At 47.6% G+C, this 23,877-nt stretch overlaps 1 protein-coding gene across 17 annotated transcripts in view; it reads left to right on the top strand.

Moving 5' to 3' along the window:
• The first annotated feature begins 7,311 nt into the window (after nt 1-7,311).
• The window catches only part of RALGPS1 (Ral GEF with PH domain and SH3 binding motif 1), a 274,225-nt gene continuing 257,659 nt past the window's right edge, over nt 7,312-23,877 (top strand). For 13 of the 17 annotated variants that reach the window (XR_006820740.1, XR_006820741.1, XM_046022361.1 and 10 more), the window contains exon 1: nt 7,312-7,538. The gene's annotated coding sequence lies outside the window, so the exon portion shown is untranslated. Of the gene's footprint in view, nt 7,539-7,588; nt 7,611-7,967; nt 8,067-18,354; nt 18,575-23,877 lie in introns of those variants that run through there. The other 4 variants (XM_046022360.1, XM_046022363.1, XM_046022359.1 and 1 more) reach the window with 4 other exon arrangements.

Raw genomic sequence — 23,877 nt, 5'->3', positions numbered from 1 at the left:
AGATTCTCTGTTAGCAGCTTAATACCATTCCCCTTCTGTGCTCTCCCATGTATGAAGGGTCTGCACACTTAGGGGAACTACAACCCCCAGCATTCCTTGCCAGAAGGGTTACTAGCCAGATTCTCATTCTATCAATGAGAAGTAGAGCTAACTCTAGTTATTTGCAGGAGTGATGCCCTATAGTGTCACTGTGAACACTCGGTTAGTGAATACTAAACCATCTTTCCTAGGGGGAGATATGGAGTTAGGTTCCTGCAAGTCACTAGTCACGTTTTGTCAGCCAATCCACCTTTAACCTTATTTTTTGTGTATTTCTGTTTACAGACACCTTACTGGATGTATACAGTTGTCCCTAACAACACAGGACTTAGGGCTGTTGATCCCTGTGCAGTGGAAACACACGAAACTTTTGATTCTCCAAAAACTTAACTACTAATAGCCTACTGTTGACCTTACTAACAACATAAACAGTCAATTAACACATATTTTGTAGGTTGTATATATTATAACCTGTATTTTTACAATAGAGGAAGCTAGAGAAAAGAAAATGTTATTAAGAAAATCATAAAGAAGGGTGCCTGGGTGGCTCAGTGGGTTAAAGCCTCTGCCTTCGGCTCAGGTCATGATCCCAGGGTCCTGGGATCGAGCTCCACATCGGGCTCTCTGCTCAGCGGGGCGCCTGCTTCCTCCTCTCTCTCTCTGCCTGCCTCTCTGCCTGCTTGTGATCTCTGTCTGTCAAATAAATAAATAAAATCTTAAAAAAAAAAAAAGAAAATCATAAAGAAAATACATGTGCAGTATGGGACCGTATCATTTTAAAAATCCACGCAGAAGTGGACTTGTGCAGCGCAAAAGCATGTTGTGTGAAGATGAACTGTATTGTTGATTTGTTGACACTGAACTCACGAACAACAGCACTCGAACTCGTGCGGGAACTGTTTACCTAACACATGCACTTTCTCTTCAGGCCCAGCACAGCCCTTCTGTGCTTGGGGATGCTCTACAGCTCTCCATCACTATACCCAGAGATCATTTTAAACAGTGACATCACCCAAAGAAGCACAAAAATGAAAAACATGGTGCTGGATAGTCTGCCAAAAGGACACCTGTATACCGTGTGGGGGCTGCACATGAATGTAGCATGTCACCTTGTTTCACCTCTACCGGGAACGGGCAACTCAATGTGAGTGACCTTTACAAACAAATGTTAGCAATAGGCTAATTTGCAAAGATGGAAACCGTTAATGGTGAGGATCACTGTATGTCTGTTTCAGCATGCCCACTTCTACCAACGACTAGGACAATTCAGGGGTTCCCATGCCACTGAGAATGGACCATTGTTTTTTCCAGGCTTCTCTGAGCCACTCCAGTAGCTGGGATCCTTGCTAGCATGTTAAAGAAAGTGTCTTAAGAACATGTTCCCGACTCAATGAAATATTTTTTAATTAATTTATTTATTTGAGTGAGAGAGCTTGTGTGAGAGGGAGTTGGGGGAGGGGCAGAGGGAGAGAATCTTCAGGTAGATCCCTGCTGAGCATGGAGACAGATGTAGGACTCAAACTCACAACTCGACTTGTGACATCATGACATGATCCAAAACCAACAGTCAGATGTTTAACTGACCAAGCCACCCAGATGCCCCTTGAGTTAATGAATTCTTGCTTGCCTAGTCTTGCATTCCAGCTTCCTTGACCAAGCATCCACAAAATCCTATCCCAGAGGTACTCCCCTGGCTTATCTCAGCACATGCTGGCTAGCTAATTCTTGCATTTTTCAGGCATATCATTTATTTTTACCTTATCAGGCTTGGTGCATTCCCCAGCCAGGTTCTGCTGGGTTTGAATCCTAGTTACCAGCCTGGCAGCTGGGAAGGAGGTGGGGGTACCTGTTGCCTCTGGGGAAGGGCTTCTTCTGATAGAGCACTGTGGTGGCTCCAAACCTTACCAAGGAAAGGTGTTCTAGCTTGGCAAACTCAGAGGGCCCTGGGGTGCACGTCATAGAGTCAGTATCCTCGGGAACATACATCCAGATGTTCCGGTCCCATGTTTGAGGATCCTAGGTTTTCTCCACTGCGACCCCAACCTTCATCCAACAGACTCACCTTGGCTGACCAAGTCAACAACTCGAAACACCTCTGGAGCTCTAGATTCTAACAATTAGATCTTCAGCCTGCCACTCAATAAGTCTGCCCTTCCACCAACACAGGTGGTGAGGACTTCCTAGGAAGCTGCCTCCAGCTTCCCTGGCTCTCAACCTTAGCCATTAACTGTCCCTTGACAACCCTCAGTCTCTCATTATTCTTCCGTAATACAACTTGGCTGTAACCAACTAACTTCCTCTCTTTTTGTAGGTACTGTTCTCCCCATATATTTTATTTAAAAACTTTTTTTTTTTTTTAATTTGACAGACAGAGATCACAAGTAGGCAGAGAGGCAGGCAGAGAGAGAGAGGGGAAGCAGGCTCCCCGCTTAGCAGAGAGCCTGATGTGGGGCTCGATCCCAGGACCCTGAGACCATGACCTGAGCCGAAGGCAGAGACTTAACCCACTGAGCCACCCAGGCGCCCCTATTTAAAAACCTTTTAAAAGTAAACTCTACAGGGCGCCTGGGTGGTTCAGTGGGTTAAGCCACTGCCTTTGGCTCAGGTCATGATCTCAGGGTCCTGGGATCGAGCCCCGCATCTGCTCAGCAGGGAGCCTGCTTCCCTCTCTCTCTCTCTGCCTGCTTCTCTGTCTACTTGTGATCTCTCTCTGTCAAATAACTAAATAAAATCTTAAAAAAAAAAAAAAAGTAAACTCTACACCGAATGTGAGTCCTGAACTCATGACCCTGAGATCAGGAGTCACATGCTTTACTGACTGAGCAACCAGGTGCCCCTCTTCCCATATATTTTAAAATGCTGGCTTCACGGGGTGCGTGGGTGGCTCAGTGGGTTAAGCCTGCTGCCTTCAGCTCAGGTCATGATCTCAGGGTCCTGGGATCGAGCCCCGCATCGGGCTTTCTGCTCAGCAGGGAGCCTGCTTCCCTTTCTCTCTCTCTGCCTGCCTCTCTGCCTACTTGTGATCTCTCTCTGTCAAATAAATAAAATCTTTAAAAAAAAAATGCTGGCATCACAACACCCACCTCAGGATTCTCCTCCCCAGAGATATTTCCCCAGGTAACCAATGGTGAAATCTTTAACATCTGAGCCATCCTCTTGTCCCAAGGACTTCCCGTGTTTCCTTAGAAGGGCAACCTCTGCCTTCTAGGCAGTGGGTAAGTGGGTAAGTGGGCAGTGGGTCAATCATCCTAAGAACCTATTTTTCCTGACCACTCCTGGTATTGTTTTTGTCAGTCCAGATTCACTGAGAAGTAGAGGTCGTACAGGATTCAACATGAGGTGATCTTAGAGAAATGGGCAGGGAGCTGAGGATGGTTGAGAGAGTCATGAGATTATGATGCAAATCTGACCCCGAGTGAAGAAGAGAGAGAAGGAAGCATGTAGAAGCATCCCATGCCATCATGCAGTCTAAAGGAGGTTCAGTGAGGCTGCTGGGGAGTCCTTGAACCAAAGATGATTACCAGAGGAGTCCCACGGCCACCTTGGGGCAGACCGGCATTAGAACACCTGCCATGGTCCATCATTGGGTACAGCCCATAGGTACTGAATATAGCCCATATGTAGTGTTGCCTTAGTGCAAATGCTTTTGGGTTTCATAATGCAGCAGCTGGCCCTTGGTCAAATAAGCTCCCAATGGTGGGAGGTCTACTAGGAGCATTCTCCTGGCCACAGGAGGATTAACTCACTTTTCCTCAGGAGAGCCCTACAAGGTAGGTACTCTAAACATTACCTTCTCATACATGAGAAACCTTTCTAAGGCCACATAGCTGGGAAGTGGCAAAGCCATCATTATTTTCTAGAACTGACTGAATTGAAAACTTCATTCTCAACCCCGGTTCTTCCAATTTCCCCTCTACTGCCCGCATTGATGGCTGCTTCCTCTTTGGGGCATCTCCCCATTGCCACCGCTATCTCTACCTCAATGATGGCATTGTTTTCTAGACCCTATCCTTTGCCTCCTGGTGCCCCCGAAGACACAAGACCCCAGGATCTGGAGGAATGCTGCATTCCAGAATCCTTGCTGTACCTGGGCACTGATGGCTTCTGCACAGAAGCTGTCTCTTGGGCACCAGGACTGGATGGGTGTGCCACTGTATGAGTTATGCGTTCCTACATTGACGATTGTAGGTGAGAATGAAGTTTTATCACAAGTGGAACAGCTTAAAACAACTCACATTTATTCTCTCAAAGTTTCTGTAGGTCAGGAATCTGGCTCAGCTTAGCTGGGCCCTCTGCATCAGGGTCTCCCAAGGCTGAAATCAGGATGTTGACTAGGGCTGCAGTGTCATCCAAGGCTTGACAGGGGAAGGGTGTGCTTCTGAGCTCATGTGATTGTTGGCGTCGTTTAGTTCCTTGCAGGTTGCTGGACTGAGGGTCCCAGTTTCTTGCTGGCTGTTGGCTGGAGGCTGTTCTCAGTTCTTTGCTGAGTGGTTTTCTCTCTAGGGCAACTGAAAATATGGCAGTTTGTGTCTTCAAGGGCAGAAGGAGAGTCTCCCAGCAAGATGGGTTATAATCTTATGTAACATAATCACATAAATCCTAAAAACCTTGCTTTATTCTACTGGTTAGAAACAAGTCAGATCCTCCCTACACGCAGGAAAGGGGATCACGAAGGCCAAGGACATCAGGAGGTGCAGGTTGTGGGAGGCATTGTAGAGTCTGTATATCACAGTTTCCCTATGGACTAGTATTTCTAATGAAAACAGCTCTTTGAACTATCCTAAAGCTTAACTCTCCATGAAGTATAAGTCAAGACAGAAGCACTGGCCCAGGAGATTGCCACGTGATGACTTCTCCAACCCTCCTTTTCTCCTGTGTTTCAAAAGTTCCTTTCTCTCTTTGAGAGTGACTCAAACACAGGAGACGACCAGAGCATCCCACCAGAGTATCACACGTTGATGATAGGCAATCCAAACTACTGGGTGCAGGTGAGATCCTCTCCATATTCTGTTACATTCTGTTGGAGCATGGGAGCGACATGATTGCTCAGACTTTATGATAACTGAATTTTTAAATTTTTATTTTTTAAAGATTTATTTATTTTTAATGAGAGAGTGGGGGGGTACAGAGGGAAAAGGGGAGAGAGAGAGAGAGAGAATCTCAAACAGACTCCCTGCTGATCATGGAGCCTGATGTGTGGCTTGATCTCATGATCATGATATCATGACCCGAGCTGAAATCAAGAGTTGGATGCTCGAGTGACTAAGCCATCCAGGCGCCCCATGATAACTTTAAAAAAAAAACAAAACACCTTTATTAAGATATATGGTTTCACTGACTTGTGGAACATAAGGAATAGCAAGGAGGACATTAGGAGAAGGAAGGGAAAAATGAAGGCAGGGAATCAGAGAGGGAGACAAACCATGAGAGACTGTGGACTCTGAGAAACAAACTGAGGGTTTGAGAGGGGACGGGGGTCGAGGGATGGGTTAGCCCAGTGAGGGATATTAAGGAGGGCACATGCTGCATGGATCACTGGGTGTTATACGTAAACAATGAATCACGGAACACTACACCAAAAACTAACGACATACTATATGGTGACTAACATAACATAATAAAAATAATAATAAATTTTAAAAATCTTTAATCCATATACTATATAACTCATCCATGAAAAGTGTACAATGCAATGGCTTTTGGTATATTCACAGAGTTGTACAACCATCCCCATAATCAATTTTAGAACATTTTTGTCATCTTAAAAAGAAGCTCCTGTGCCTTAGCCATTACCCCTGATTCTTCCTTCCCCCCAGCCCTAGAAACCACTAATCTACTCTCTGTCTCTATAGATTTGCCTGTTCTGGACATTTCACATAACGTGGAATCAGATGTGATCTGACTTCTTTCATTCAGCATATTGTCATGGTTCATCCTTGTTGTAGCATGTATCATAACTTCATTTCTTTTTATCTTCCCTTTTATGGATATGCCCCATTTTAGTTATCCATTCATCTGTTGATGGACATTGTGTTTGTTTTTTTTTTTTTAAGATTTTTATTTATTTGATAGAGAGAGAGACACAACGAGAGAGAGAACACAAGCTGAGGGAGTGGGAGAGGGAGAAGCAGGCTTCCTGCTAAGCAGAGAGCCTGATGCAGAGACTCAATCCCGGGACCCTGGGATCAGGACCTGAGCCTGAGCCACCCAGGCACCCCTGTCTCTTCAGCTTTTGCATTCAACCACAACCCTGTGCCTTTCTGAATCCAGAGGCTTTGAGCAGAACCATTGCAATACATTGTCTTTTTGCTCTGCTGAAGTAAAATAAAGTATCTTCTTTGATGATTATCATTTTCTTTGTGCAAAATGGCAGAAATTTCCCTCAGAGACCGCTGAAGACTTAGAAATGGTTTAATTTCCAGTGCCTTTTCTTTCTTTTGGATTGTTTCTTTTTCCTCCATAAGCTTTGGGAAACAGGAACCAAGTCTTTCCATACTCTGATGGTGATTCCAAATGAATGTGAAAGTTGCCAAAATGACCTTCTCCATGTCTGCGTGCTCAAGAATCAATCAGAGTAAGGGAGGACAGAGGGGGTCCCCACTGTGCTTCTGGACTTCCCTGGTTTCACAGACTGTCTTTGCAACTCTGCGACCGGAAGCAAATAACTTCGCCTCCCTGCCTACCTCGTCGTGCCTGGCGGAGTAGGGATGTGGGAGCAGGGGGACTAGAGGGAGTCTCATTTCCCCGCTTTGCACTTGTGTGGTCTTGGTCAAGTCCCTTCACCTCGTGGGGCCTGATTTTGCCCAGCTGTAAAGTAAATGGGTAGGACCCCAGGCTCTCTGAGGTGTCCTCTGGCTCTGACGTTCTCTGTTCTGTGCCTGCCTCTGAGTTGTAAAGAATGAACATTGAGGTGATGTCTCTTACAAAACCATTTTTTGTTCAAAACGGTGAATCCTAGGTAGGGTTCGCAAGGGGAAATTGCAAGAGGCCTGGATGTACGGGGAATAAGATGCACTGGTATTTCTAGGAAGGAGATGGGCGTGGCGGGGCGCTGAGAGGGGTGTGCGGACCGCGGAGCATCCTTAGAGGCTGAGAGGGCGTCCGCAGGCTAGAGAGGAGGCCCGGGCCAGCGAGGACCGAAGCTGCAGCGGCTGCGCACTGGCGCGCCCAGCCGGCCGATTTGCGTGTCTCCGCCTCTGCGACGAGCTGGTTGGGTGGACCGGTCCGGCGCCGCACGCGCATTGGCTGCGCGGCCTGCCGCTCAGGCCCAGGAGCGGACGGTTCCTACTGCGGCTGGGCACCGGCTTCGCTCCCGCGTCGGCCCGCGCTCCAGCTGCGCCCGGCCCGGCCCCGGCCCGGCTCGGCCCGGCCCCGGCCTCCGAGCGAAGGCGCCGCTGCCGCCTGGGCCGCTCCCAGGGCCATGAGGAGGCGGCGGCAGCCACTGCGGCCCGCGTCAAGGTGACCGGCCGGGACTGCGGCGGCGGCGGCGAGAGCGGGCGGTGAGAGGAGCGGCCCGCGGGGCGGGGCGGGGCGGGGCGGGGCCCTGAGGGCCGGGCCGCAGGGAGCTGCAGGTGCGGGAGGCGGGACCCGGAGGGACCGCTGGGCCGGGGAGGGGCCTCGGGGCGGGAGGCGGGGCCAGAGGGGCAGGGGTGGTGTCGGGCGGTTCAGGGTCGCGGGGGGCCGGGCCGGGGGGCCTTAGGTGGGCTGGTCCAGTGAGGGGTGGGTAGGAAGGGCGGCGAGTGTGGGGGTGGAGATGGAGACAGGCCGCAGGTGTGGGGGGGCGGGGCTGGTGGAGGCAGTTGGGCGGGGCAGAGGGGGGGCTGCAGGTGTGGGGGCGGGGCCAGGTGGGACCACGGATTTGGCAGTGGGAGGGGGCTGCCAGGTGAGGCCGGAGCTTCTGGAGAGCCGGGGCCGGAGGAAACCACAGGTGCAAAGGGCGGGGCCAGGGAGACCTGCAGGGGCGGGGGGCGGGGCCCCGAGTGGTTGCAGGTCCGGAAGCGGTGCCCCAGGTGTGGAGCGGGCGGAGGGTGAGTGGTCCCTGGAGAAGGGAACGTAGCCCTCTCCGTTGTCTAGGGGTTTTTGGGGTGGGCGCAGGAGCTTTGGGCTCTTTGAAGATTCTGGAGTCTTCGAGGGTTGCTGCTGGGCCAGAGGGGCCGGCCAGGCCTGCCTGTGCCTCTTTTGAGGCAGACTTGGGTCTCTGCCGTCCCGGTTATTAGGCTGGCGGCTTCTCTGCCACGCTGTGCCTTAAGTGGGGCGCGTCGTTTTTCGTGTCTCTGGGGCTTTCCCTATTGCTGTTGCTGGGGGCATGACTCGATTGGAGTCAGCGGCTGGCATTCTTTGGATGATTAGAAATGTGCTTGAGAAATGTTGCTTGCTGGAAGAGTAGTTAGTGTGAAGCTTGAAGCATCCTGGTACCAGATGCTGCTGCAGATCTTAGTAATGGCAGTCTCCAAAAGACTGACATGGCAGCCCCGTGAGGGGGAAGAACAGAAATGAGGGCTCAGAAGCGTTTGCCTCTGTGTAACCCCCAGAGAGTCTTTCAACTCTCCAAGCTTTGTGTTTTCTTTTGCAAAACGAGCATCTGAGCATGGACCATCGTGCTACCTGCCTTGTGTGCTTCCCAGGGGCCCTGTGATGATAGGATGGAAAAATGCTTACCCAGCAAGTGCTGGGGTAAAGTTATGAGTCTCCTTCCTCTTTGCCAATGGGGCTGTTGGATTCAGGGACTGAGGTTTTAAAGGGGAGGTTGGATTTGGGGTATTTCTAATTAGCAGACCGTTTTCTTATTTGAGTTTAGGATGAGGTTTGTGGCAGAATGTCCCCAAAAGACAGTCTCTGACCTGACTTGGATCAAGAGGGAGCTGTGGCAGGGAGCAATGGCAGGTGGAAAGTGAGGAACATTTGTTGGCTGACCTTTAGACCCCAACCCCACTGAGGACTCTGAACTGGATCATAACACTTAGGCTTGAGCCTTATGGAATTTCCCCTCCCCATCCAAGTAGGAACTCTGATTTTACCACATTCCAGGAAGAAGACACGAAAAAGAAGGGAATGTGGAATTTCACTAGCTTCCTACAGGGGCAGGGAGAAGAAATCAAGCTGAGATCCTCTCTCCTATCCTGAAGATGTCCTGTACCCATGTGTGTGACCTTTTGGCACACAGTACCTCTATTCACTGGCAGTTTGACCATTCCAAACTGTCATTTCTCCTACCTGCATTGCATGGACTGAGACAAGGCAGGAGGAGGCTTCTCCTACACTGGCTTGCATTTTTCTTTACTTTAGAAGCCATGAAACTTTTAGAGGCCAACCACCATGGGCCTGACCTCTGTCCCTGCCACTCAGCTGGTGTGGCGGTGACCCAGTGGCATCATGGGATGGGATCTCAGGGACAGGTCCTTACTGGGGCCTGTGTTTATATGGCAGGCACCCAGAGGGTCTAGAAGCAATATGTGGGATGTCCCTTTCTGTCCTAGCAGAAACTGTGTAAACGCTTCTCAGAGATTGCTGCCCTCTGGATAACCATCTGTGGGTTCAAAGGAAAGCCCAACCTTGGTGGCACACAGAAGTTAGAACATGCATTGAATAATGAGGGGGTCAGCTTTTTGATTGTTATTACTGGAGTGACAACATCCAGGGTTGAGAGAGAAACTTCTTTAATGGAAAATATTAAAACCAAGGCTTTCTGTGATCTGGCCCCAGTTTACCTTTTTATTTTTTAAAATTTTAAAGATTTATTATTTATTTATTTATTTTTTTAGAGAGAGAGAGTATGAGGGTGGGGAGGGGCAGAGGGAGAGAGAGATTCTCAAGCAGACTCCATGCTGAGCTGAGGTGGGGCTGAAGCTCAGTACCCTGAGATCATGACCTCAGCTGAAATCCAGAGCTAGACACTCAACTGACTGAGCCACCCAGGCAGGCCGTCCCCCCCACCCCAGATCCCCCAGGCTACCTTTTAAAATAGATTTTCCTATTCAGTAAGGAGGGCAAAGGCCCTGGCTTGCAAGTCAGACAGGTCTGCATTGGAAGCCTTATGCACCAGTTTCTCAGCTTCTCGAAGCTTTTTTCCTTATTTGTGAAGCAAGGATAATCATGCCCACCTTGAGAGATTATGAAGAATAAATGACCCAGGATATGTGAAAGCACCTGATATCAGGCACTGAGTGTTAGGGTCCATTTCTCCCCTCCCTGCGTGCTCATCTTTCAACACCACTGAACAGCATGAAGCATGTAGGGAGTGCAGGACTGGTAATTCTGAGGCCTTCACTTCTTATGTAACCTTGAACAAATCCCTTCCCCAGCCCTCCATTTTCTAGGTTGAATGAGGACGGTGTTAGACTACGAACATCAAGGGTGGTCCTTGCTCTGGCATTCTTCTCATTAGCATGCTGTCCATACTTTCCTGAAAGGCAGGAGGGAAGAAATTAATGACCTGTTTAGTTCTCTTAAAAAAAAAAAAATCTGTCTAGCACTTTGCCTAGTACACAGTAGGTGCTCATTAAATAGTTGTTGAAGGAACAGATAAAGGAGTTTAGGAAGAAGGTGTGGCAGATTGTCCCTGCTGCTTCTATGTATGTTGTATCTCTGTCTTCAAAATTCTACTGATTTATTTGCCAAAACATATTGCAGCATTTTATTGAAACTGGTGAACCTCAGCATGGAAGACAAAAGCTGTTTCACAGTCCTGTCTTACCACAGATTAAGTTCATCCAGTTTTCGTTCATAAGCATACATACTTTCATGGTTGCTGTTATATGTATGTGGGCATATGAGAGAGGCTTGGCAAAAAGTGGTGTCTTTAAATGGTGTTTTTAATTTAATTTTTTTTTAAGAAGTAAAAAAGAAAAAAAAAGAAAGAAATCACACATGGATTCTCTTTTGAAAGGCAAGTAGTCCAGAGGGGAACAAATTGTAAAAAGGGTCTTTCTTGCCTCAAGCTGCCAGTCCTTTTCCCGAGGGGCAAGCACTATTACCGTTTTCTTGTTTATTATATATTCTTTCTCTCACACAAAGAATAGTGTCTGTACATACTCTTTTTCCTTAGTCGAGTCACTTGATCTGTTTTGGAAATTGTTTCAACATTGGAGATTGTTCCAATTGGTACATACAGTTCCTTCTTAATAAATGTTTTTGATTGATGTTGTAAGCAGTTTTGTCCTTACGCCCCCCGCCCCTCCTCCCCACCATGATGTTTACTCAGCACTGGTGAGCGGTCATTGTTGAGAAGAGTAGTAAGGGACATCCCTTGTTCTTTTCTGGGAAACAAATGGCTTTGGTCCCATTGAACAATAGATTACAGGCAATCCACATATCTGGATGCAAGGCAGATGACAGAAAGAGAAAGGAAAAGGGATTTGTTTACTAGTAATTGAAAACTGATTTTCCATTCGGCCCTTGACTCAAAGTTCAGCTCTTACTTACTGGTTGCATGACTTGGGACAATGTCCCTAATCTTTCTGAAATTTACCTTCCTTATCTGCAAAATGGATGATGTTAATAAAGTCTGCTTTTTGGGGTTTTTGTGTGGAGGAGATGAGATCATGCATGCCAAGCGCTCGCCGCGACAGCAGCCTGTAGTAGCCGCGCAGGAAGGGGCAGCTGCTGTGTCATCAAAAACCGGTCAGAAACTCTTCTGTTCTTTGTCAGGCGGTATTTACTGGGCAGTTGAGGGTGAGCTGTGGGCAGTGCCCAAAGTCCTTGCCCTTGAGGTGCCCACATACTGTGCAGGGAGACAGGCACATAAGCCACTGATCGTAGAACAGTATGGTGGGCCCGATGTTGGGGTGATGAGCAGTATGGGGGTCACTCAGGCCGGAAGCAATGACTTCTCCTTGGGGGATTTGGGAATGGCTTTCCAGCTCAAATATCCCCTCCTTTGTGAAACCTGCTCTGTTCTTTTCGGCACAAGTGACCACTCCCGTTTGTGTTCCCTTGACTTTCATTGTGTACCTGCCTTGATCGGAGAGTGCATTGTGTTACGGCATGCATTGCTTTATGTCTGTGGCTGCTCCCTGCACAGGGAAACTCTCCTACTTTCTTTGCCACTGAGACTTCAGGGTATGTTCTTTTTGGCCATTGTGATGGACCTCCTCTCCATTACGGCTACCGAATGTTGGCTCTTACTGATAAGCTGTCAGGTCTCTGGTGAAACCCAGTCTCTGGGCTCTGTTCCTTCACTTTCCAAGTATTTGAGTGCTGACTCTGAGACAGGTGTGTGTTGTGCCATATACTAGCTCTAGGCTTTGCGTATGGCTGGTGATACTTGTCCAAAAAGTCTTGGAGATGGGAGAGAAAAGAAATATTTCTCCAGAGGCTCCAGGACAAGAGGGGGAAGCAGAAAAAAGCATGACTCTAAAAATGAACTGCTCAGACTTGATGAAACCTACCTTGCCTTTCCTCAGAAGAATGGCTGCTCATCCTTCCCTTAGAGTGGCGTTGTGGAGGAACAGGCTCAAGGGGGCTGAGTAGGTGGTCTGTGGATTTTGACCAGGGGTAGTGGGCAGTTGGTTGGGTTGGGTTCTGTGAGGGGCATCCTGGGGCATTTTTAGGGCCACTTTCTTAAAAGGAGAGGGGGCTTTACTTCCTTTATGTGGGCAATCACTCACCAGCCTTGCTGGGTTCCTGCTTTGCGCTCAACCCTTTGCTGCATGCTGGGCATATGGAGATGAAAGAGTTCTGGCCCTGCCTTTGAGGAGCTCATGGCTGGTGGAAGAACCACATGCACACAGAAGGCGACCAGAAGGCGACTGACTATGACAGAAGACCTTGAACGAAGTGGCCAAGCAGATTCATGCTCTGGAGCCAGGCAGACCTGGGCTCAGATTCTGGTTCTTCCATACACAAGGCCTTGGGCAAGGGTCTCCCTCTCTGTGAATCTTGGTGTACTGGTTTACTGAAGATTCAGTGAAATGATGCAGTGGAATGTTTCGCATGGGGCCTGACAGAGTTCATGCTTACAGACTCCTCATGGTTCTTATCCATGGTTCTTTTTTTTTTTTTTTTTAAAGATTTTATTTATTTATTTGACAGAGATCACAAGTAGGCAGAGAGGCAGGCAGAGAGAGAGAGAGGGAAGCAGGCTCCCTGCTGAGCAGAGAGCCCGATGCGGGACTCGATCCCAGGACCCTGAGATCATGACCTGAGCCGAAGGCAGCGGCTTAACCCACTGAGCCACCCAGGCGCCCCTTTATCCATGGTTCTTAGGGAGCTCTGAGAAGCACCTCTTTGTCTGTTTTCTCTGGGTTCTAGTGCGATGGTGATGGTGCCAGTGGGGTGGTGAAGGTGATGGCCACGGTACCTGAGAAACCAGCTCTGAAGTCACAAAATGCTCAAGGAGTCCTAGGGACACCCCTCATAGGCCCTGTTGGCCGCAAGCTATGGGTTTGTCCACACGTGTTTCCTCCTCCTCTTTCACATGAACTCTTCTCGAAGGTAGTTTCCCACCCTGCACCATTGTGAGCACCTTTAATTCTTTGAATCGCTTGCACTGATCAGTTCCATGACTTTTCCCCAAGAGGAGGCACAAGCCAGGCTTATTTCATGTGTACTTATGGAGGAGAGCAGAGGCCATGAAGACCCAGAATGGCAAATCATCCCACGGTTTTTCTACAGAGTTTTAGTTTTTTATATTCTTTTTTTTTTTTTAAGATTTTATTTATCCATTTGACAGAGAGAGATCACAAGTAGGCAGAGAGGCAGGCAGAGAGAGTGAGAGGGAAGCAGGCTCCCTGCTGAGCAGAGAGCCCGATGCGGGGCTCCATCCCAGGACCCCGAGATCATGACCTGAGCCGAAGGCAGCAGCCTAAACCACTGAGCCACCCAGGCGCCCCTAGTTTTTTATATTCTTTACAGGAGATTTCTCTCCTGACATCAGAGTGATAGGGCAGAGCTTAAAGACTCTGGAGTCAGGCCAGTGCGGGTCTGGGTCCTGACTCTACCACTCACCCCTCATGGCTTTGGGCAAGTGACCACTCCTCTGTTTCCTTATTGATACAGGAAGTGTGATGGTACTTACCTTCATGATTCCTGAAAGGCTTCAAGGAGTTGATGCAGAATGGGTCTTAGCGTAGGGTTCATACATGAAAACCCAGTAATTGTGAGCTGGAATAATGTTCTAGAACTTCAGCCATTGTTAGAGGGCCTGTAGGATGTTTTGGGGGCTATTAATTGTCTGTGAAAGTTATGTGAGTTATTGCACAAGGAGTCTCCCTCTCTGTGAATCTTGCTCCGATGTCCTTGGTGGCAGTGGCTAGTAGGAACCCCCAGGTGGCAGGCAGAACTCAGCCTTTTTTTTTATATATAAGGTATTTTTTATAAGGTATTATTAGCCCCAGGGGTACAGGTCTGTGAATTGCCAGTTTTACACACTTCACAGCACTCACCATAGCACACACCTTCCCCAATGTCCATAACCACCCCCCCACCCGGCAACCCTCAGTTTATTTTGTGAGATTAAGAGTTTCTTATGGTTTTTCTCCCTCCCGATCCCATCTTGTTTCATTTATTCTTTTCGTACCCCCCAAACCCCCCATGTTGCCTCTCAACTTCCTCATATCAGGGAGATCATATGGTAATTGTCTTTCTCTGATTGACTTATTTTGCTAAGCATAATACTCTAGTTCCATCCATGTCATTGCACATGGCAAGATTTCATTTCTTTTGATGGCTGCATAGTATTCCATTGTGTATATATACCACATCTTCCTTATCCATTCATCTGTTGATGAACATCTAGGTTCTTTCCATAGTTTGGCTATTGTGGACATTGCTGCTATAAACATTCGGGTGCACGTTTCCCTTCGGATCACTACATTTGTATCTTTAGGGCAAATACCCAGTAGTGCGATTGCTGGGTTATAGGGTAGCTCTATTTGAGGAACCTCCATGCTGTTTTCCAGAGTGGTTGCACCAGCTTGCATTCCCACCAACAGTGTAGGAGGGTTCCCCTTTCTCTGTGTCCTCACCAGCATCTGTCATTTCCTGACTTGTTAATTTTAGCCATTCTGACTGGTGTGAGGTGGTATCTCACTATGGTTTTGACTTGTGTTTCCATGATGCCGAGTGATGTGGGGCACTTTTTCATGTGTCTGTTGGCCATCTGGATGTCTTCATTGCAGAAATGTCTGTTCACATCCTCTACCCATTTCTTAACTGGATTATTTAGAACTCAGCCTTTGTTGGGACTGCAGATGCAAGCCTTGACTCCCACAAAAGCCACCGGCTATTGGTGAGGGAGAGGATGGATTAACCCTGAGGGTGGGCGCCGACTCTGGCCGGTCCGGGAAATGAAGGCTGCTTTCCCACGCTCTTTCCGTTCCTTGTTCTGTGATTCCATGTAAATAGAGGGTCTTTAATGTGAACTAACACAACATTATACTTTTCCTCTTTAGGATTTAAATATTTCTATTACAAAATTTTATTTGAAGGTTAAGACAATTACTTGGGTAATCAGAAGAAATTTGTATGTTTGGCCTCAGTCAGAGTTTTGTTTGAAAATCATCTTATTAGAGATGAAAGGAAGATTAATGAATGTAATTAAATTCGTGTTTTTGAATGCAATGATTCTCACTCACTCTTGTATAAGCTTGATAACTAGGTCAAGAGAAATCTGTGCTTTTGATACATTTCTGAGTAATGAAATATTTATGGAAAACAAGTTAATAAATTTAGGAGAATATGTTGTCTCTTTTTGTGGCACTAAAGTTTGTTATGTGGAATTAGTGACTTTCACTATTTTGAGATATTTTTTATTTTGTGTCCCTTTTGTGGCTGTGTTTTGTCTTTCCTCTAGGCACCATATCTCCAGCACTTTCAGTCCACTAGCATTTGTAGATTGTTCCCCCACAGGCTCCCACGGCACCCTGCTCTAGCATGTAATAACACTGTGTGACTAATGATGACTTCCTGGTGACCCCCCGCCCCCAATTTTGTAGAGGAAGAGCCTGCATTTGTTCTTGTCATATCCCAGGCCTAGCCCAGGGCTAGTACAAGGCAGCCAGAATGCACTGAGCATGTCATTCCTCCTGCTTAAAACCCTTCAGTGGCTTCTGATTTCTCTTAGAAAAAAGACCAGATCATCCGCATGGCCTGCAGGGTCTAAGAGGATATGGTCAGTGGTGTCCTGCTCGGTGACGTGTGTCTCCTGGGGTGCAGTGTAATGCAGTCCCGTCAGATCGTGGGCTGGGGCTGCTTTGCTCACCGTCAGGGCCTTAGTGCCTGGAATAGCACCTGGAATGTAGTGGGTCCCCCATAAATGTCTGTTGAATGAACAGAGGAAGTAAATGGTGAGTGTCCAGTAACTGATTTGAATCTAGAAAATGGGAAGGTTGTTGGATCAGAGGTCCCTTCATTATAAAATATCTCAACACTTAACAAAGTCTCTTGACACCTGCTTTCTTCTGCTTCATATTGATTCTTGCAGGGCAGTCTCTGAAGTGCAGAGAGGACGGAAGCTCAGGGAGAGTAAACAAATGCCCACGAAGTGCAGAGAGGACTGAGGCTCAGGGAGAGTAAACAAATGCCCACGAAGTGCAGAGAGGACTGAGGCTCAGGGAGAGTAAACAAATGCTCACGAAGTAGCCTTGGGAGAAGCGGAGGCCCCCTAGGGTCTGCTTCAAGGTGTGGTTTCTGGCTGTGGCTGAGCCATGGAGGAGATAAGGAAATAAGGATTGGGATTCCGTGGAAGAGGTACTTGTCCTAGTTTGTCTTGGTTTTAGTTATTTTAATTTCCTGATAACTGAATTTAAGGCATTCAGTTTGAAATGATGGGTTTAAGGTGTGGTTTCATTCTAGGGAGGAGGAAACCCTGACCTCTTACTTGTAGGTAGCTGAAGTACTTAATTACTTAAAGTAATGACTGACCGTGTGCTGATTGGTTGACAACTAAGATTAGAACTTGTTCTCGTTGGGAAGCTTTTTGATAAGATTGGAAGTTACTTGATGACGATCTATAGCATTCTTTCGCTCTTTCAAAAGATGCGGCTTGCCGGCTTGCGGCAGTTAGTTTATTTCTCTATCTCTGCTGTCTCTGCTGTCTCGGCTTACAGGGCTCTTTCGCAATGAGCACTGCTGTGGCCTTTGCACTTGTCAGATGTAGTGTCTTGTCTGTCTGGGACGTTAGAGGGCGTTGAGGCCACTCTTCCCGCCTTGTGGCTGAGGGTGGGGACTTTGCCAGGGCTTCATACTCAGGTGTCCTGATTCCCCACCCAGCAAACCTGTGGACTTTAGCCCATCCATGTGCACCTTGTACTTTCTTAACAACTGCCTGCAGGTCATATAACTTTGCACATAGACCATGTCCACGGAGAAGCATTTATGTCTGATGAAAACCTCTGCGTCAAAGTCCTTTGTTGAATCAACAGTGTGAGTGTGTGGGAAGAGGGACTGAGGCCTGACTTAGTGTACAGCTCTGGGATCCAGTGGTGCTGGCTGGCTGGGAAAAGGCAGAGCCTTTCGGGTCTGTTGGCAATACGTGTATTGATCTTAGGGAGCTTCCTCATGATCTTAGGGGGCTTCTTAAGGGCTGAGAGATACTTGGAACCTAGTTTTATTGGTATAGCCAGTATCCTTGTGGAACAGAGAGAACAGCGTGGTGTTATAGAAAAATCACCAGATGTGAAGTCAGAAAGCCAAGTGTGTCAGTTTGCTGGGACACCTGCTTTCCAAGTAACCAGGAATATCCCTGGTATGTATGCATCCTTTCTTCAGTAGGAAAACCATAGTTTTTTCCTCTTCTTCTTTCTTTTTTTATTAAGTAATTTCTGGGCTCAGTGTGGGACTCCAGCTTGCAACCCCAAGATTAAGAGTTGCATGTTCTACAGACAGAGGCAGCCCCACGGAAAGCCTCAGTTTTAAAATCCAAGATTGCTTTTCATGGGTAGAGTCAGCGTAAAGGGAGCTGGATGATATGGAAGTACTGTAGCAATAATGAAAGGAAGTCATATTCTCTGTTACTGCCTGTCTTCCAGTTCGTCTCTCTGTCCATCCATCTGTCCATCCATCCATCATCCATCCAGTTCTGTTCAGGGTCTGCTGAGTCTGTGTGAGGCCACAGTACAGGAAAAAGATGAGTCTGGCCTTTGCTATCTTTTAGCTCATAATCTAGTAGCAAAGTTAAAGAAGTATAAAAATAAGTACAAAAACAACAAATTAGTATAGAAAACATTAATTACAGCATTGACGATGGCTACAGAAAAGGAGTACAGGGTATGCAAAGTGGCTTCCCAGAGGAAAGACTGGTTAGACTTGACCAGGTGAAGAGGCGGCAGCTGCATGGTCACGGTCCCCACTGGGGCAAGGGCATGGTGGTGAATTCTAGATGTAACAGAAAGCCAGTGTGGTTGGAGCACTGAGTGTGAGGGAGACGCCATAGTGTTCACACCCCGGTGGGTTGGTGGTCACGGTACTGTTTTCGTGACCTGTGCGGGTGTTCCCCGACACATCCTCTACTTGCTGACTCTTGTTTTTCAGGACGCCCATCTATCACCCAAAGCGTCTGCTACTGAAGCAGTACCTGCCGTGGGTTCCACGATAGCAGGTGGCTTTATTTTTATGGCTTTAAAGATTGGTTGCTTCCTTTGCTTCTTGCTCTCATTAGTGGTTTTCACTCATGAAGTAAACATCTACTGGGCATGTAACCGGGCTTGACACTGCCGGCTTTGCCCTCAGGGGTCCGCAGACTTGACAGAGAGGCGTAAGTAAATGATGGTGGTGCTGTGTTCGGGGTGGAAAGGAGTGGAAATGGAAGCTGGTGGGGTGAAATCCGACTCCCGGGCTCTTAAGGAGAGATTTTCAGTTTCTCAGGTGAAGAGGCACATGAGCAGAAGAAACAGATTGTGAGGAGTAAGAGAAGCAGGAGAGAGCAGGCTGCATCTCGGGAATGATGAGCCGGTGTGGTGTTGTTGGAGTGTGAGGCTTTTGAAGACAGACCGGAGGAGCTTGCGGGAGACGAGGTCAGAGAGATGGTTTTGGGTCAGTACTCACAGGGACTCAAAGATAATGCTTGGGAGTTCAGATGTTATCCTGCGGCCAGCGGAGAGTCATTCTGGAATTACAGGAGGAGGGAAACACTGCTAGTTATGATCCTGGTGTAGAGAATGGTTGGTGTGGGAGGAGACTGGTGTGTGGGAGATGAAGCGAGGGGACATCATCCCTGAACCTGGCTGTGGGGATGGAGAGGAGGAGGCACGTTTGAGTGAAACTGAGGCAGAGGCCTCCCCCGAAGATTTAGCAGATGGGAGGGCATGGTCAGGGTTTGTCACTTTAGTGATGTGAGGGGCTGGGCCATTCACAGGGATAAGGAATGAGAAAGGGGTAATGAGTAGAGGACAAGTAGTGAATTCAGGTTTGGCAATAGCCTAACTGAATTTGGGGTGCTTGTGGGGTAGCATTTGGCAGTTGGCCTACTAGTCTTGGGCTCAAAGAGAGGTCTGGGCCAGAGCAGTGGTTCTCAGTCTTTGGAGCATCAGAATCCTCTGTGGTGTTTGGGGGAGAGAGATTGGTCATCTGTGTGTTGCAGTTTTCACAGGTGGTTCTGATGCCCTACGGGTCTAGAGAGAGAGACTTGGGGTCCTCCTTGTATAGCTGGCCCTGGAAGTGGTAGGAGAGGGATGGATTACCCAGGAAGGTTCTACACAGTGAGCAGAGATTCTTGAGTGCTGGGGAGCACCAGCATGAGGGGTAGAGAGCACAGTGGAAGAGCCAGAGAAGGAGCAAGATAAGGGTCAGTGAGGAAGGAGTAACCCAGGAAGATGATGGTATGGAATTTTGTGGTTGGGCTCCAGCTCTCTCTGCAGGGCTTCTGTCCCTGCCTCCTGAAGCTGGGTGCTCCAGGGCCTCCCACTGACACTCTTAATTTCACTAATGCTGAAGCCAATCTCACATGAGAGAGGTTATTTTAGTTATTTTGCTTCTGTGTGCAAAAGACTAGGGGAGGCTCTTAGCTGCAGCTAGTGTCTCAACCCTTCAGCTTCTCTTAGAACCTTCTCAAGCAGTCTCCTCATGCCTTTTCCTGGTGGTCTTTTGGTCTGAAATCTCTGGCTCCTGAAGCAGGAAAGTTGGGGCCCCATCTGGGTCTGGGTCAGGATGGGTCAGCAACCTTGGTGGGAAGGGTGTGTGTCTAGATCCTAGGAAAGGGAGATATCAGAACTATGGAAGTCCTGGGAAGATGATAAAACCATGTAGACTGGACTAAGGTGGTGTGGGAGCCCTGTGACTGGGACATGCATCCTTGGCCCCCTGTGTATCCTGAGCTTGGGTAGCAGCTCAGAGCTTGTTGTACAATCTCCAGAAATTATAGATGGGTCTCAGAGTTAGAGCACGTGAGGTTTACCCAGACTGTTCATGGAGGAGGATCCTGAATGAGGAAAAGTGGAAGTCCATCCAGCTGGTAGGCCTGAATGCCTGACTGAGATCAGCTTACAGAACCGAGTGAAGAGCCTTTAATCTGAAACAGTCAACAAGAATCTGGTATCTGATCCTATATGTCTTTATTACCCTGAACCCAAAGACCTGGAAGCGTAGGATGGGGCAGAGACCTGGTTGGCACTGGCCCTGGTGCTGAAAACCACCGCTGAGTGGTGGTGAAAAAGGATCAGGGAAAATTCAAGAGGAGTAGCTGTCCTTAATATCAGGGTCCACCACCCTAGTGTGAAGTCATTTGCCCCTCAGGAAAGGAAAAAGAAGGATTAATGTTCATTGAGCTGAAAACCTTCAGTGCTTAGCAAAGAGAAGGGAGCAGATGAGTGGGTGCGAGTATGTGTACCAGCAGAGCATAAACCGCCATTCAGCTCTTATGGGAGGAACATAGAGAAATGGTTCAGAATTTGGGGCCGACTGAGTTGGGTTCAGATTCTGCTTTTGCTCAAGGGCGCACTATCATAGCCAGTGAAGATGCTCTTATGGATGGTGTGTTCCTGGGAATGTGACCTAAGCTCCTGGGGCCTCACTCACTAGGGTTAGTTTTCTCACTTTAAGTGGGTGGTATAACATTGCCCACCTTAGAGAACTATTGCAAGGACTCAGTGGTATATTAGCATGGGGAAGGTGCTTAACAAAGAATCTGTCACAGAATAATGGCTCAATAAACAACAGTAATAATGGTGACGACGATGATGACAATGACGACAATGATATGGTCCTCGTGTGAGTACCGCTGTGGATACCTGCACTGGGCGGAACCCCGCTGGTGTATGTATGTATGTATACATGTTTTGAAGTAAAGAAGAACCTCAGTAAAAATCAGTTCAGCTGTGTGGACATCACCATATGGGAGGGAAGACTGGATCCCCTGGCGAAGATTCAAACTCTGAGAAGATAAGTGCGACCATGGGGAATCCCAGAAACATTACGTAGTAGGAAATGAAACAGCACTAGACCAGGAACTTCGATCAAAGGAGTTTTGTTGGCTGTAAAGCAGAAAGGCAAGAGGCTCCTGGGTCAACAGCTGGGCGTGATAAGGACGAAACGGCGCATTAGCCTTCGTCTTTGGTGATGGCATGGGTTTGTATCACCTCTTCTTTCTCCCTGAGCATTTTGCTGGGCATCGGGGGAGGTCGCATTAGAGATTTTTACCTGTTATTTGTTTGTGAATGCCAAATTCTCATTTTTTTTCCCCCAAAGTCTCATTTTTATGACTAGGCTTGTTACTGAGTAGCCTCTTATTAAATGCTTTTTGAATGGATAGGATGAAAATCAGTCGGTTGATAAGCCATCATTTAATTTCTGGCTCTTTCCAGGGGAGTCTAAACATAGTAATAGTGACAATATCATGTCTCCAAATGTTGGCTATTCCAGTGAGATAATCTATAAAACTTGAAAAAATAGTGATACTCATCTGGAAAAATAAATTGGTAGAAACATTGACAAATTTTTTTGGGCAATGGAATGGCCTTCATTCTCCCAGATTCCTGTTCATTTCAACAAATGTTTGAGTTTGTCCGCTGTGTATGAAAACAGTGCTGGACCCTTTGTTGGGGGAATATAAAAATGGATATCGGTTGGGTATCTTTTATGGTACATATTCTCATAACCCTTATCTCTTTCCTTATGAAGGAGCCATCTCTGTAGTTCGGGGTAGAAGTGACAGAAAACTAAAATAACAAAGACATAAATAAGATAGAAATTTCTCTCTTATGGGGCACCTGGGTGGCTCAGTGGTTTAAGCCTCTGCCTTCGGCTCAGGTCATGATCCCAGGGTCCTGGGATCGAGCCCCGCATCGGGCTCTCTGCTCAGTGGAGAGCCTGCTTCCCTTCCTCTCTCTCTCTGCCTGCCTCTCTGCCTACTTGTGATCTCTGTCTGTCAAATAAATAAATAAAAATCTTAAAAAAAAAAAACTTAAAAAAAAAAAGAAATTTCTCTCTTATGTGTGAGATGTCAAGAGGTAATCAGGTTGGGGAGTTATAGAGCCTATGTGGTCAGAGACTCAGGTTCTTTCTGTCTTTGTTCCATGATGAGGTTACCTTGGGAATGGCTTCCAAGTCTGAGGTCACTTCAAGACCTGAAATGGCTGCTGGATCTCTAGCTTTTGCATCTGCATTCCAGCCTTTAGGGGCCACTTTCCAGAATTTGTGCATGACAGCTCTTGCATCCCATTGGCCTGATCTTTATCATATGGCTACACCGAACAATAAAGGAGGTTGGGAAATGTAATCTCTATTCAAGGAAACCATATGTCCATCTAAAAACCAGAATTTCTGTTACTAAAGAAGGAGAAGAAGATGGCTATTGGGGGCCAGCCTCACCATTACTGGCCCTATTTAACAGATGTGGAGTCTCAGAGTAGTGGAGACTAACTGGGTATATATGGCCTATAAATGGTTGAACCTTCACAACTTAAAATAAAGCAATAATTTATTCTTTTTTTTTTTTTTAAGATTTTCTCTATTTATTTGACGGACAGAGATCACAAGTTGGCAGAGAGGCAGGCAGAGAGAGAGGAGGAAGCAGGCTCCCTGCTGAGCAGAGAGCCTGATGCGGGGCTCAATCCAAGGACCCTGGGATCATGACCTGAGCCAAGGGCAGAGGCCTCAACCCACTGAGCCACCCAGGTGCCCCAATAATTTATTTAATTCTATATGGTGCTTGGGTAAGAGCAGGAAACTAGACTGGAGGTGTTTCTTTTTCTCCCCCTAACTTGTCCAGGAACTTCATTCATGAGCCATCAGAAGTTACACAATAGCGAGGGAGGGAACGATTATTACATTGTTGGGCCATTTGGCTTTCAAAGCTGGAAAGAATTGCTTGAGCTCATGTTGCAGTGGAAACTCCAGCTGAGTGTTAGTGAAAGGAGAAACCTGGAGTTAAAGATGGGAAGATGTATGCTGAGCTCTGTCGTGTGATCTAGGAGAGGTGGGCTTCACGACTCGGGTTGGGAGGAGTTAGGAGGCAGAACTTCCCCTGTCTACTTTCTATCTTTGTGTAATGCCTGAGTCACAGACAAAGGACTTTATTACTAGCATCAGTGTGTATGTCCATTTCCCTTCCCCCACATCCCATGGGGGTGATGCCATGGGTTGGGATGGATGCTGTGCTTATTTGTCACAGCTGGGACACACTGATCTGGGGGACCTGTGGCTTTATAGCAGGCAGTAAGTAGGCCTGCTTTTCAGCCCTTAGGGAGACAGTGTCTCATCCCCCCCAGGCACAACCCTGAGAAATGGACTGGGTAAAGGGGGTCAGGACCTTGCATTCTTGGCATGCCCAGCAGGACATGTGGGAGTGCCAGAGACCATGAAGGAGAGCCCCTAACAGGTGGTTGCTGGGATTAAATGGGATAATGTGTGCCGAGCATGTGCCAATAAAAACTTTTGACTGGGGCGCCTGGGTGGCTCAGTGGGTTG

The sequence above is a fragment of the Meles meles genome, chromosome 11, assembly GCF_922984935.1.
Source record: "Meles meles chromosome 11, mMelMel3.1 paternal haplotype, whole genome shotgun sequence".
Taxonomy (NCBI): Eukaryota; Metazoa; Chordata; class Mammalia; order Carnivora; family Mustelidae; genus Meles; species Meles meles.
Note: the sequence above shows the minus strand (reverse complement) of the source record. Positions and strands in the feature narration are given on the sequence as shown.